Source organism: Amia ocellicauda, chromosome 8, assembly GCF_036373705.1.
Source record: "Amia ocellicauda isolate fAmiCal2 chromosome 8, fAmiCal2.hap1, whole genome shotgun sequence".
Lineage (NCBI taxonomy): Eukaryota > Metazoa > Chordata > Actinopteri > Amiiformes > Amiidae > Amia > Amia ocellicauda.
In genome coordinates, this window is record NC_089857.1 from 11,881,502 (window position 1) to 11,894,766 (window position 13,265).

Sequence of the window (13,265 nt, forward strand, 5' to 3'; positions counted from 1 at the left end):
TAGGGGTCGCTTTGATGGTGCCTCCAGTAATATATATTTTTTTCACATGTCATCAGCTATGACTTGTTGTAAGGCTTCTGGTTTTTGTCCAAAATGTATCATGGTTCCATAGCCCATATCTTTAAGATATGTTTACAAAAACCTGTCTCATATAAATTAACAGAACTTTTATCACCTTTGACAAGGCATAATGTATTTGTTCTGGTTTAGTTTTACAGGTTGTTGACAGTTTCTGTAGATAGTTCTTATTCACCCTTTGCAGGCACTATTCTCAAACATTGAAAATGGGCTCTCAAAAAGAGTTTGTGAAGATATTCCAATACAAAATGTTATTTCTTTTTACTTCTGCTTAAGTTTGGTGGCTCTTTCAGATGACCAGGGTTGCATCTACCACAAATCATACTCTTTTTAGTTTATCATATGAGTAAATATAAAAGCAGTGCAAAAGTAATTTAGTTGTAGAATGGCATATCATGTGGAGCTTCTTTAGCAGATATAACCACAAATAGCTAATAGATCGTTTCAGTGTTGGTTACTGTACTGCTCGGACATCAGAATCAATCATTATTCAATTGTAGTTATTCAAATGAATAGATGATGATGATGATGATGATGATTATTATTATTATTATTATTATTAGTAGTAGTAGTAGTAGTAGTAGTAGTAGTAGTAGTAATGGTTGTTGAAGTTGTAGTATTAAATGCATATATTTTACAATCTGGTATTAGTATGGGTAATCTGGATCAAAAGTGCACCAGTGTACCACAATAACAAAAGGCAAAATATCAATAAATCAGAAAATAACCACACCATGTTTTCAGATATTTTGCATCATTCCCTGAACAAAGCAACTGTGAATGCCAATAAACACATTTTTCCCTCATGCTGCACTGTTCTGTGAACTGCATGTAAACCCCTTGTTGTCATGTTAGCAATATCACAGATATGATAATGACACAGCCACCAATTCCCCTAATTGTTAACTTGATATGTACATGCATAAAACTGAACAGGCAGTTCACCTATGAGTTCCCATGTTTCAAGTGTTTGACAGTTTACTGTGTTGCATTTCACTTAACCCCCCCCCCCAAAAAAAATGCTATTCATCTTGCTTTGTTAACAACTGTAAAAATAAAACAAGTTGCTGCAGAAGCAGGGAGATTATTTTCACATGAGGGCACAATAAAGGGTATGTTGCATTTGTGTCACAGCCAAGGCTGATTATCTATTAACTGGCATGTCATCGCAAGTCAGTGTAGCTTATCTTAACTGTTGTCGGCAACTCACAGCTTCAAAGTTTTCGCTTTCTTTGCTTTTGTGATTCATAGACATTCCTTTGGAAGAACATTGCTATATCTGGAGCACAGAAACGTTCACTGGAAATACTGTACTTCCTTTCAAGGCATATTTCTACTATCCTGTTAAAAGTGTATGTGTGTGTGTGTGTGTGTGTGTGTGTGTGTTCATCAACTCAATTAAGGCCTGGATTAAATCAAATAAATCTTAAATTCAGTTCTTGATGGTGTTTTTTGACTTGATATATGTATATGACTGGAACCTAATGACCTCACGCACAGAGTGATTATACTCTACATTCAGGGCAATGTTTTAGAAAGTCAAGGCACAGCTGTTCATTAATATCTTTATATTCCATGAGTTCAATGTTTGTAGCTTTTTCATTTATTGATGTCATTTACTGGTTCAAGTTCAGCTTGTTAAAGCAGTTACAGGGTTCCAGTCAAATACTCAAAAGCTTTGCACAGTTTGGCACAGCATAATTCTGCCTTTGTGAACCAGACCTTAATTATTGCTTGCCAAGGCTTTGTCATTTTCACTTGAAACAGGCATTCTTATGAATTATTACTTAAAAATCAATTTGTTCCCCTATTTTGCCATTTGTACTAATCAAAATTCAATCCAACTCTTAATTTGAAGAATAAATGCTAATATCTAGGTACAATGGTGGGAAGGTATCCATCATAAAAATAAATGTCTTCCAGGACCAAGACTTTATGTTCTTTTTGTGACTCAAAAACATCTTTCATCTGTTTCACTGAAAGCAGCGACAATAAAAAACAGGAAATTACCCACGGGACTGGTGTGTTTTGGAGTACAACCTCAAGCTCTTCATTGCATCTCTTGCACTTCTACATAGCTTATCCAGGATAAAATTTTCTTCAGCTTCTTTTACAACTTCCTAAAATTAAGGTCATTTGGTGTCAAGATGTAAAAGAGAAGGGAAATCCGAGGATTTGTCTATTTTAGTCCTGGTAAAATCAAAGAAGTTCACAAAAGGGGAGGAAGGGGAAAAGGAAAAGGAAATCTGCAATGAGGTTAAAGTAGTATTTATTTTGTTGTTTTTATCATGGACTATAACTAACTGGTTTGGCTGATAAAGTGTATCCACTGTCTTTGCTTTTGCATCATGATGGTTAAGGTGAGAGTCTCTATTGTCACAGTTTAAACACTGAACAACAAAGCCAGTTTATAACCTTAATGAATTATTTTCTTTTTCATTGGAATATTAGTTAATGTTGAAGTGTGCAGTTATTATGCTGTCAGTTTGATTTTCTCATGTATCCAAGCACATTTTATATCAGATGCTCCTCTTTTTAGGAAACAGAATTTGAGCGGGGCTACAAACACTGAAATTGTTTGTTCCAAATGGCACTTATTCCTCTATGTGAGATGTCAGGTCATCGTGACAAGTTATATGGACAACCAAAAGCATTATAAAAGCCCTTTTCCCTTGAAATATGTTTCACAACCAGTTTTAGTTTTCACTTTGGAGGGTGGGCTTCGGTGTTGTGATGTAGTCTTTAACGAGTTAGTGTGAACTAGAGAAAGCCACAAAGTCCCCAGAGTACCATTGCCTTTTTGCAATTGATTCAGTACCAACTTACGTCATTAATACAGGATCCACTATTGTATGCCGCCACTTCTCAGAATAGACATAAAGTTAAGAGTAATCTGCTTGGGCAAGTCAGATACTCCCATAATGACACAATCATCCTGTTGGCATGGCCTTCCTAATTTCTCTCGTAAGAACACATTTGGCCATATTGTTTCTGTTTTAGATTTGAAGTAAAGAGAAGCATTCAAAGGTACAAATAACTAATGGAGAAAAGTAAAGTCAGCGTCTGAAAGGAATGAAAGTTACGGTATAGCCGAATACCTAAATTACTCCTCATTATTTCAGCACCAGGGGGAGAGTCAACAGTCCTCTTGTTTTGAACTGTTACTGGATCCACTGATGTGTTCCCTCCTTCATGCCATCTTAATATTTTGGCAAGAGCTGCTGAGACTGGCAGCCTCCATGTGCATTCCTTCATATTCTGTAAAGGATATCAAAAGCTGACTGACACATGAGTTATACTTTCATATCACCGAACAGGCCTGATTTCAAATGGAGGTGCACTCTAGCTAGAACTGAGCACTGGTGTGTTTACAACAGCCCCCATCACCATGTTGATCTGTCAATGACACATCTTTCAGACTTGTCAGTTATTTGGCTTGTTTCATATCATAACTCCTGTTTTTGTATATTTTGTTCAATCTATAGTGAAAGAAGCAGGTTACAGAAACAGATTTTATCACTGTCTTCATATTCATTCGGAGAACAAACACAAACCAGAAAACCATTGCCAGAAAAGCTAACAATATGCCAGAATAAAGGTTTCCACGATATTTGTTTTCCATGCAGAGGAGAGCAGAGATAACAATTATATTTATTTATTCTTGTTTTTTTTGTGTCCTTCACAATTCTAAAATTGTGAAAGGGGGAGCTTTGTGAGATGTGAAATATATTTATTGTATATGGACTATGCGTCATAATGTAAATCCAAATCTGCCCAGTCAGAAAATGATACGTGGTCATTTTAAGCAAGAGACATACATCCTGACTTGTTCAATAACTGAGTTTATTCCCAGTGTTGGGTTTGGGCCTAGTGGTGCTTGGCATGCATCCAGAGCCTCTACTGTGAGGTATTTGTACCCTAGGACCCCATGCCAGTAAAATGCCTGTAAATTATAGTGCCCCATGATGGGAGCTGTTAGCAAGCAGTTAAAGGCATGATAGAAATAAAAATATTTTAATCATCCAGCTGAGTTGCTTTATTCAATACATTTCAATTTTAGACACTCCAAAGGTTGCTTTTTATTGGCAGACATCAGCATTCAAATCTGGGCCATACTTCATAAATTGGTGGCTCATGCCTGGTCCTACACATTCCTGAACAATTATACTGGGTTGTAAACAGCGTGGCCCAGACCAGAGCAGCTCCCAAGCATGTTTGTCACAATGACGAGCCATCATATATCGTTACGGATATTAGTGTAGTACCCTGTTGAGTGAGGAATGCAAGCATCCAAATAGGAGGACTAAGGAAACAGTGAGAGCAATGTTTAAAAGAGTTGGGTTTCATGTTTTGAAAATATTTAACACTTACAGAGTGCATAGTTGGACCTGCCCCTGACAGAGGTGGGTGTTATTCCTCGTTGTACTGCAGACACCCCCCACCATGTCTTGTGTCTTCCTCCGGAAGCAATCTCCAGCTTGGTGCCACTCATTAGGAAAGCAATATGAGAGACTGTTAACAGAGGCAATGGCACCAAGGGTATAGGCATGTAAAAACAAACTCTCAGGGACAGGTTAATAGGACCCAGAGTCCACGTTCTGTAGAGAAGAATGCTCAAGGCATAGTAGTCAAGGTATCTTGCGGAGAGAAAAAGAGAGAAAGAGGGAGATGTACAATTTCTTACCCCGAGTAATGCTTTTCAGACACTTGGCATGTATAGTATGTCATTGAGCAGCCTTTTTATTGCCCTACAAACCATAAGTTTTGGTTAATGACAGGACTTAGTGGAAGTGGAAGCGGAATATACAAGCCCTCTATATCAGTGGCACATGTGCTCATTTCATGTTCATTGGCAATAAGATGTAAAACAGTTGGCAGCCATTCATGTTATCATGCTGAATGAAATCTGAACTTAGAATTACAAGGGATGTAAACTGAAATGTGATATTGAGCACACAACCCCTCCACATAAACAGGCAAATTACAATCTTCATAAAGATACCAATTTACAAGTAAAATTCACAAGTTGTAATTGAATATTACAAGCAACCTTGAACACTTTTTTGAAAGCAAGAATGCTTCTCACGGTCAGCCCCTAATACACCCAATAAGGCCATAGGCATCGGTTTAGGAGGGGATGTTGAGAGAATGTTAAATTGTCCTCCCCAATAATGTATGCCTGGCTCTATAAGTGTAGGGCACTCGCCCCCCTGCTCCGCGGAGGACTCGTCCCCCAAATTCTGAAATCAAACCCATGCCACTGAATATGGCCATGCTTTATTAAACCCTAACCCTAACCCTAACAGACACACCTATCAATTTGCAAACACCTCAAATCTGGATGTCTATTTGCAAGTATGACAAACAGAAAACTCATGTTATTGTACCCTTTAACTTATTAAAGAAACATGGAAGTTCCAAACATGTCTGCCTCTCCACATAAGTATTCAGTGATCTCTGTTGATTTTTTTTAACATGAACAAGCAGAACAAGGACAAAATATATTTTCCTCCTTGCCAGCCATCTCATGCTTTTTACATTCATGTTATTCATTCTTCTTCTGTTTCTGTTAGTTAATTGCTCTCAATTTTTGTAGAAGGACATGTCGTTTTGTGTGTGGTTTTGTGTGTGGTTTGTGGTTTGTTCACAAATATACCAGGAATATTTGCAGCTCCAGTAAGTCTCTGCTTTTCTCTGGAAGACTGGCCATGTGGTTTGGAGTATATTATTGTAATTTGGAGCGATGATGGGGGTGCAGAAGCCCCCTACGGAACTTACAACAAACTGGGAAAAGGGCAGAAAATGCTCCTGGAGCGCTTTAAAACTGAGATATCGAGAGCTTGTGTTTGATGCCCTGCACACGGAACTCTGCGCTCATCCCCGAACAGCACCACTGAAATGCGTTGTCTCTCATGCTGACACTAATTAATTGAGCTGAATTCCAGTGCTATCGGACCATTCAGGCCTGTTTCTGCTCACATTTTCCGTAACCGTGGAGATGGGACGGGGCTTCTAGCATTGGTGCTCAACACCATGACTTAATTCCATTTAGATTGCAGGGTGATATGGAAGGGTTCCAGGAGTAAACAGCACAAACACCATGACCTCAGCAGCCCTTATTATTTTTCACCAACTTCCACGGATCATATCTGTGATGGAACAAGAGGCTGGCAGCGGTTCTCCCCGCTGCTGAAGAGTCTGTTGGCAGCTAGTCAGCTTTGTGAAACACTGGCCATAATTCTGAATTAATTAAAAATGATAACATTACAAACAGAAGGAGGACAAGAGGCTTTTTGTGTAATATGTTGTGTTTTATTATACCCAGGTGTTTTAAATTTCTCTTAATTTACTTCTACAAGTGAAATACAGTTAGGTCCATGAATATTTGGACAGAGACACAACTGTCATCATGTTGGCTCTGTATGCCACCACAATGGATTTGAAAAGTTGGTTGCTAATCCTTTGCAGTCAATAACTGCCTGAAGTCTGGAACCCATATATATCACCAGATGCTGGGTTTCGTCCCTGGTGATGCTCTGCCAGGCCTGCACTGCAGCTGTCTTTAGTTCCTGCTTGTTCTTGGGGAGTTTTGCCTTCAGTTTCGCCTTAGAAATCAAAACAAACCAATCATAGCACAGATAGCAAAAACATTAGGCAAAATCAACTATTTTGATACATTGTTAAAAAGAAAGAACACACCGGTGAGCTCAGGAACACCAAAAGGCCTGGAAGACCACGGAAAACAACTGTGGTGGATGACAGAAACATTATTTCCCTGGTGAAGAAAAACAGTTGTCCAGATCAAGAACACCCTCCAGGAAGTAGGCGTATCTGTGTCCAAAGTCAACAATCAAAGTTACCAAAGTAAATACAGAGGGTTTACCACAAGATGTAAACCATTGGTAAGCCCCAAAAACTGGAAGACCAGATTAGAGTTTGCCAAAAAAACATCTAAAGAACCCTGTACAGTTCTGGAACAAAGATCAACTTGTGAATGATGGGAAGAGAAGAGTATGGAGAAGGGAAGGAACTGCTCATGATCCGAAGCATAGCTCCTCATCTGTGAAGGCAAAACACACCAAGAACAAGCAGGAACTAAAGACAGCTGCAGTGCAGGCCTGGCAGAGCATCACCAGGGAAGAAACCCAGTATCTGGTGATGTCTATGGTTTCCAGACTTCAAGCAGTCATTTACTGCAAAGGATTTGCAACCAAGTATTGAAACACAATTTAATTCATGATTGTTAATTTATCCAATTACTTCTGAGCCACTGCAATTGGGGGGACCAAATATAAAAATGGGTCTAATTCCTACACCGTTCACCCAATTTGGATGTAACTCAAAGATGAAAGTCTACACTTAAACACATCTTGATTCTTTCAAATCCATTGTGGTGGTGTACAGAGCCAAAATGATGACAATTGTATCACTGTCCAAATATTTATGGACCCAACTGTATTTCCCTTAGGATTTCATCTGAGAGCACGTCATCATTTCAATAGTGTTAAGAGAGTTGAAGTTGATGCCCATCATGCTTTTGTTTTCTGGTATTCATCACCATCACTGCTGTAACATATTAGGCTGAGATCAAGAGCCAGAGTTTAAGCTAAATAGTTTGCCAGTGCCTCCATTTTGTATTCATGGAGCCTCAGTTGCTGTTTCACTGACGTGTGCATATCACACCTGTAGTGTATCAAAATATGTTTTAATCCTTACAATTAACACCCTCAAGCTTCTTGCCAGTGTAAAAATAACCACAATAACTTGAAAGGTAGTCATTTCAATGTCTTTCAAAACTACAAGGCACTGTAAATGTAATTTGTTTGATACATTCAATGATTTATGTGTTTAAAGTAATGAATAATTATAACATTTAAAAGTCAGTCCACTTTAATAAACTTTGGTGGTGCTTATTTACGAACTGGACTGAAGTCATGGTAGCCAAGCTAAGACAACACAAATCTGTAAGTTTTGGAACATCAGTAGGTACACAACCAAAGCAGAGCAGTAAATCAGTATATTGTGGCACACCTTCTAAAAGTCTGTGTGACTGGAGCCAACAACACCGCCTTCCTTACTAAAGCTGCAGAACTTGTCCAAAATTATAATATTTACGATTTTTTTTTATAAGTTCTTACATTGGAAGTGGGCCAGTTGACAGTTCACTGCTGTTTCAAGCAGTACCACAAACCTTTCCAAGACTGAAGTGCATGTGGATCTATAATGAATGTATTTTCTGAACTTCTGTATCTTTTCTCATTAAGCATGTTATGTTCTCCTTAGAAACCAAGTCATTTTAGTTTATTTTTTTTATTTTTTTTGGGAGGGGGGTGATTGCTCTAAGGTCAGAATATAATTTTCCTTTCTAATGCCAAACTTTAATTAAATGAAAGATTGAACATATTATTTATGAAAAACAATTAAAGGTCCTTTAACAGAACTGCAGTTTAACTGTACATTTTGTAAAGATGGATTGTGGATCAAGCATGGATAAACAAGAATACAAATAATGAACATACAATGTACTTTCAGTACTTTTTGCTCGAACTAATATATATATATATATATATATATATATATATATATATATATATATATATATATATATATATATATGTGTGTGTGTGTGTGTGTGTGTTTGGTAGTTTTGGTTGGTACAAGTTAAATTAAACTTTTTCCTTTCTCATGTGCAACATGGTTGACTAGTACTATTTATATAAGTAACTTCCCTGTACTCACTGTCTGCTTCTTACTGATCTTTTTAACTTTCATTATTAAAATGATCTTAATTCTATCTAAAAATGCAAATCTGCAACATTTACTGTGCTGTTTGAATTATTTGTGAATGTGTTTTGCATACACAGACAAACAAAATATTATTACTGTGTTTTAGGGCTGGGCGATATATCGAGTTTTTACGATATACTCGATTTATTGTTTTGGGCGAAATTCAAAATGCTTATATAGCGAGTATGGAGTTTTTGTCATTGTTATGCAAATATATGTACAGCTGCAGGTGGGAGGAGTAACTTTTTTTATGCAAACACTCACTTTGCAGGAAATGCCTGTCAATCTTTGTGGTCAATCACTTGCAGAAGACACTTATCAGTCCTTTTTTTATTCGGCAAATCGCCTTCCTCATTTATCAAAGTAAGGCGGGAGAAGGAATGAAGAGGAGGGAGCACATGTATCTCCGCGGTGTTACAATCTAATCATTTGTGTTGATGTTAGTAAATGAGTAGTTTTGAAGTCGTTAATCAGGAGATGCAACTGCTTATAAAGTTGCACGTTTATTTTACAAACAGACGGGTTCGTGGAATTACCATCAATGTTACACTCGCTATATTAAGATTTTATTTAAAGCACTGGAAGTGAATAAACGAAATAATAGCTATTAAATGTTACAATTACACAGTAAAAACAGAAGCGAATGCGGATATATGAATATATACCCATACATACACACATACACACACACGGTTTCCGCAGCGCTATTCAAGCTAACCCTGCTAACACACAATGTTGCCGCAGTTGTAGCGTGTGTGTAGCTGGGAAGCGGCACCCCTGGCTTATATGTGCTGACATACGCGTCGCACCCCCACGCCCCTTAATTTAGATGTATATAATTTGTATAGAACTAAAGAATAATAAAGTTTGTTAGTATTTGAATACATTGTAAAGAAATGTAAACAAATGCAGAAAGTTTCATTTTCTTTTTATTAAGATGGTGAAGTGGTACAACAGTTTTTATAATAATAATAATAATAATAATAATATTTTGTATTAACACGCGCTGTACCGGAAACGCGACAGTCAGAGGAGAAATGTCTCTGTCTAGCAGATGCGCCACTATAAACCCGGCTGTGGGAAATCTAGCTGAATCTGTACCATTTTACAGCACATGTGTTGCGTGATTACTATTACTTGTGTTATTGCTGTTATGTGACAGTAAATCATACTGTGTGTGTGTGTGTATATATATATATATACACACACACCAATCAGCCATAACATTATGACCACTGACAGGTGAAGTGAATAACACTGATAATCTCGTTATCATGGCACCTGTCAGTGGGTGGGATATATTAGGCAGCAAGTGAACATTTTGTCCTCAAAGTTGATGTGTTAGAAGCAGGAGAAATGGGCAGCATAAGGATCTGAGCGACTTTGACAAGGGCCACATTGTGACGGCTAGACGACTGGGTCAGAGCATCTCCAAAACTGCAGCTCTTGTGGGGTGTTCCCGGTCTGCAGTGGTCAGTACCTATCAAAAGTGCTCCAAGGAAGGAAAAGCGGTGAACCGGCGACAGGGTCATGGGCAGCCAAGGCTCACTGATGCACGTGGGGAGCGAAGGCTGGCCCGTGTGGTCCGATCCAACAGACGAGCTACTGTAGCTCAAATTGCTGAAAAAGTTCATGCTGGTTCTGATAGAAAGGTGTCAGAACACACAGTGCATCGCAGTTTGTTGCGTATGGGGCTGCTTAGCCGCAGACCAGTCAGGGTGCCCATGCTGACCCCTGTCCACTGCCGAAAGCGCCTACAATGGGCACGTGAGCATCAGAACTGGACCACGGAGCAATGGAAGAAGGTGGCCTGGTCTGATGAATCACGAGTTCAAGGTGTTGACTTGGCCTTCAAATTCCCCAGATCTCAATCCAATCGAGCATCTGTGGGATGTGCTGGACAAAAGGCCCCACCTCGCGACTTACAGGACTTAAAGGATCTGCTGCTAACGTCTTGGTGCCAGATACCACAGCACACCTTCAGAGGTCTAGTGGAGTCCATGCCATGACAGGTCAGGGCTTTTTTGCGGCAAAAGGGGGACCTACACAATATTAGGCAGGTGGTCATAATCTTATGGCTGATCGGTGTATATAATCCCATAGCAACATAACACAAGTAATAGTAATCACGCAACACATTTACGCTGTAATATGTTACATTCTGCATATATTTACCATGACAGCCTACATCTGGTATTTGTTAGTTTTGCATATTTAATGATTAAAGAAATACTTGTTTTTTGAATGTCTTTGGTCTTATTTTGTAGCTTGATTGGAGAAAAACAAGAAATTTCGAGAGATCTATCGTGTATCACCCAAACTTCTAAAAATATTGAGATATTATTTTTAAGTCATCTCGCCCAGGCCTACTGTGTTTCATAATTTCAACATTCCTAGTGGTAACCTGTTACTGAGGCAACACGAGCAACCTCTACCTGTCCCACAGTTACACTGAAATCAACCCCAGGGTGCAGAGCCCAGGGTTTCATTAGATAATCAGGACATTCACAGTTGTAAACAACTCGAACAACTCAAATTAGCACATCTGATCTGCAACTGTGGCAGTTTATCTTGGTGATAACCAAAAAGGCGATATCTCTATTGGGCCCTTCCAGAATACTGTTACTGTTGAAATGAAGTTAAAGCAGAACTTTTTCTAAAATCACAGTTTTATGTATCTTTATGTGTTGTTATAGTGTATAAGTAAGATACATACCACTCTTACAGATCAATGCTGTCACGTAAACAACTGAAAAAAAATTAAACTTCGTAGATGAACCATCATTTCTGGTTAGTGTGCACATTTCCCTTTAAAAGTATAAAAACATTGTTAAGACATTTGTGACACAACAATAAACATAAATATATACTGAATTATCACTTAAGTCTAGATTCTCCACAATTTATGATTTACAGTCTATTAACTAGTTAGGAAAATCGTTCCAAAATGTTCTGATTTAAATGAGAAATCTAATCTTTAGGTAAGTAATTTACATTCAATAGGTCCGCATAGTGAAAATGATAGATGGATGCAGTTTTTTTCTTGCATGGTTCAGTTGCTGGACAGTATGTGATGCTCAATAACAGTTTGTGAAGCTCAGGTTTTTGTTTTCTTATCACCACACAGAACACACAGTGAAACCCTGACAGTGCCAGCACACAAACCTCTCAAGTTTGATTGAGGGGCAAAACAAATTCCCCATGCAAGTGCTACATGAGCATTGCTTCTTGACCCTGTAAATTCCACACTTATTCATGCTAAACACTGGCCTCATATTTATTACTTCCTAGACAGGTAGGTACTAACTTGCTTTTCCCCTAAATCCCTGGCAGGTATGCAGTTTCTACAGACTGCTGGTCTGATTTATTGCATTTTTGATGGCCTCTTAGTGTTGAATTCTTTACCAAAGTGAATAGGTATTTCTCAGCTCATCTGTATCAATACTTCTATGTCTTCTTGATTATATTATCCCTACAAATGTGTTTTTATTATATAATTCAGGGAGGGTGTACTCCAGTTCCAGACTTCAGACTCCAGTGCATTTTTTGGGTTGTTTTTGATTTTTGTCCTTTTGCTGTTCTGTTTGAAATTATGCCTTTACCTTCCTTTTGACTAAGATGTCATTAGTGTGATGACAGGAGGGAGCACCACTGACCCCAAAGTAAGGCTGGTGTCCATGGCCCTTCTTTGTATTCTGCTTATTGTCAAATGGGGAAATACTGACATCTGCTGGACATGTGTATTATACACACCAAACTCCCAAGAATGATGATTTACCATTCTATGCTCTCATTTGACAGAGAAGTCAATGTAGCAATGAAATTATGTAGCAGATGCCTTCATCCAAGGCAACTAGCATGGTTTTACAAACGCCAGCATACGATGTTCCACATGTACTCTACAGCGGTGTCTTAAGGAGGTGCTGAGGTTGTAAGGCACTGAGCAACCCTAATGCTAATTTTTATATATATATATATATATATATATACACTCACCTAAAGGATTATTAAGAACACCATACTAATACTGTGTTTGACCCCCTTTCGCCTTCAGAACTGCCTTAATTCTACGTGGCATTGATTCAACAAGGTGCTGAAAGCATTCTTTAGAAATGTTGGCCCATATTGATAGGATAGCATCTTGCAGTTGATGGAGATTTGTGGGATGCACATCCAGGGCACGAAGCTCCCGTTCCACCACATCCCAAAGATGCTCTATTGGGTTGAGATCTGGTGACTGTGGGGGCCAGTTTAGTACAGTGAACTCATTGTCATGTTCAAGAAACCAATTTGAAATGATTCGACCTTTGTGACATGGTGCATTATCCTGCTGGAAGTCGCCATCAGAGGATGGGTACATGGTGGTCATAAAGGGATGGACATGGTCAGAAACAATGCTC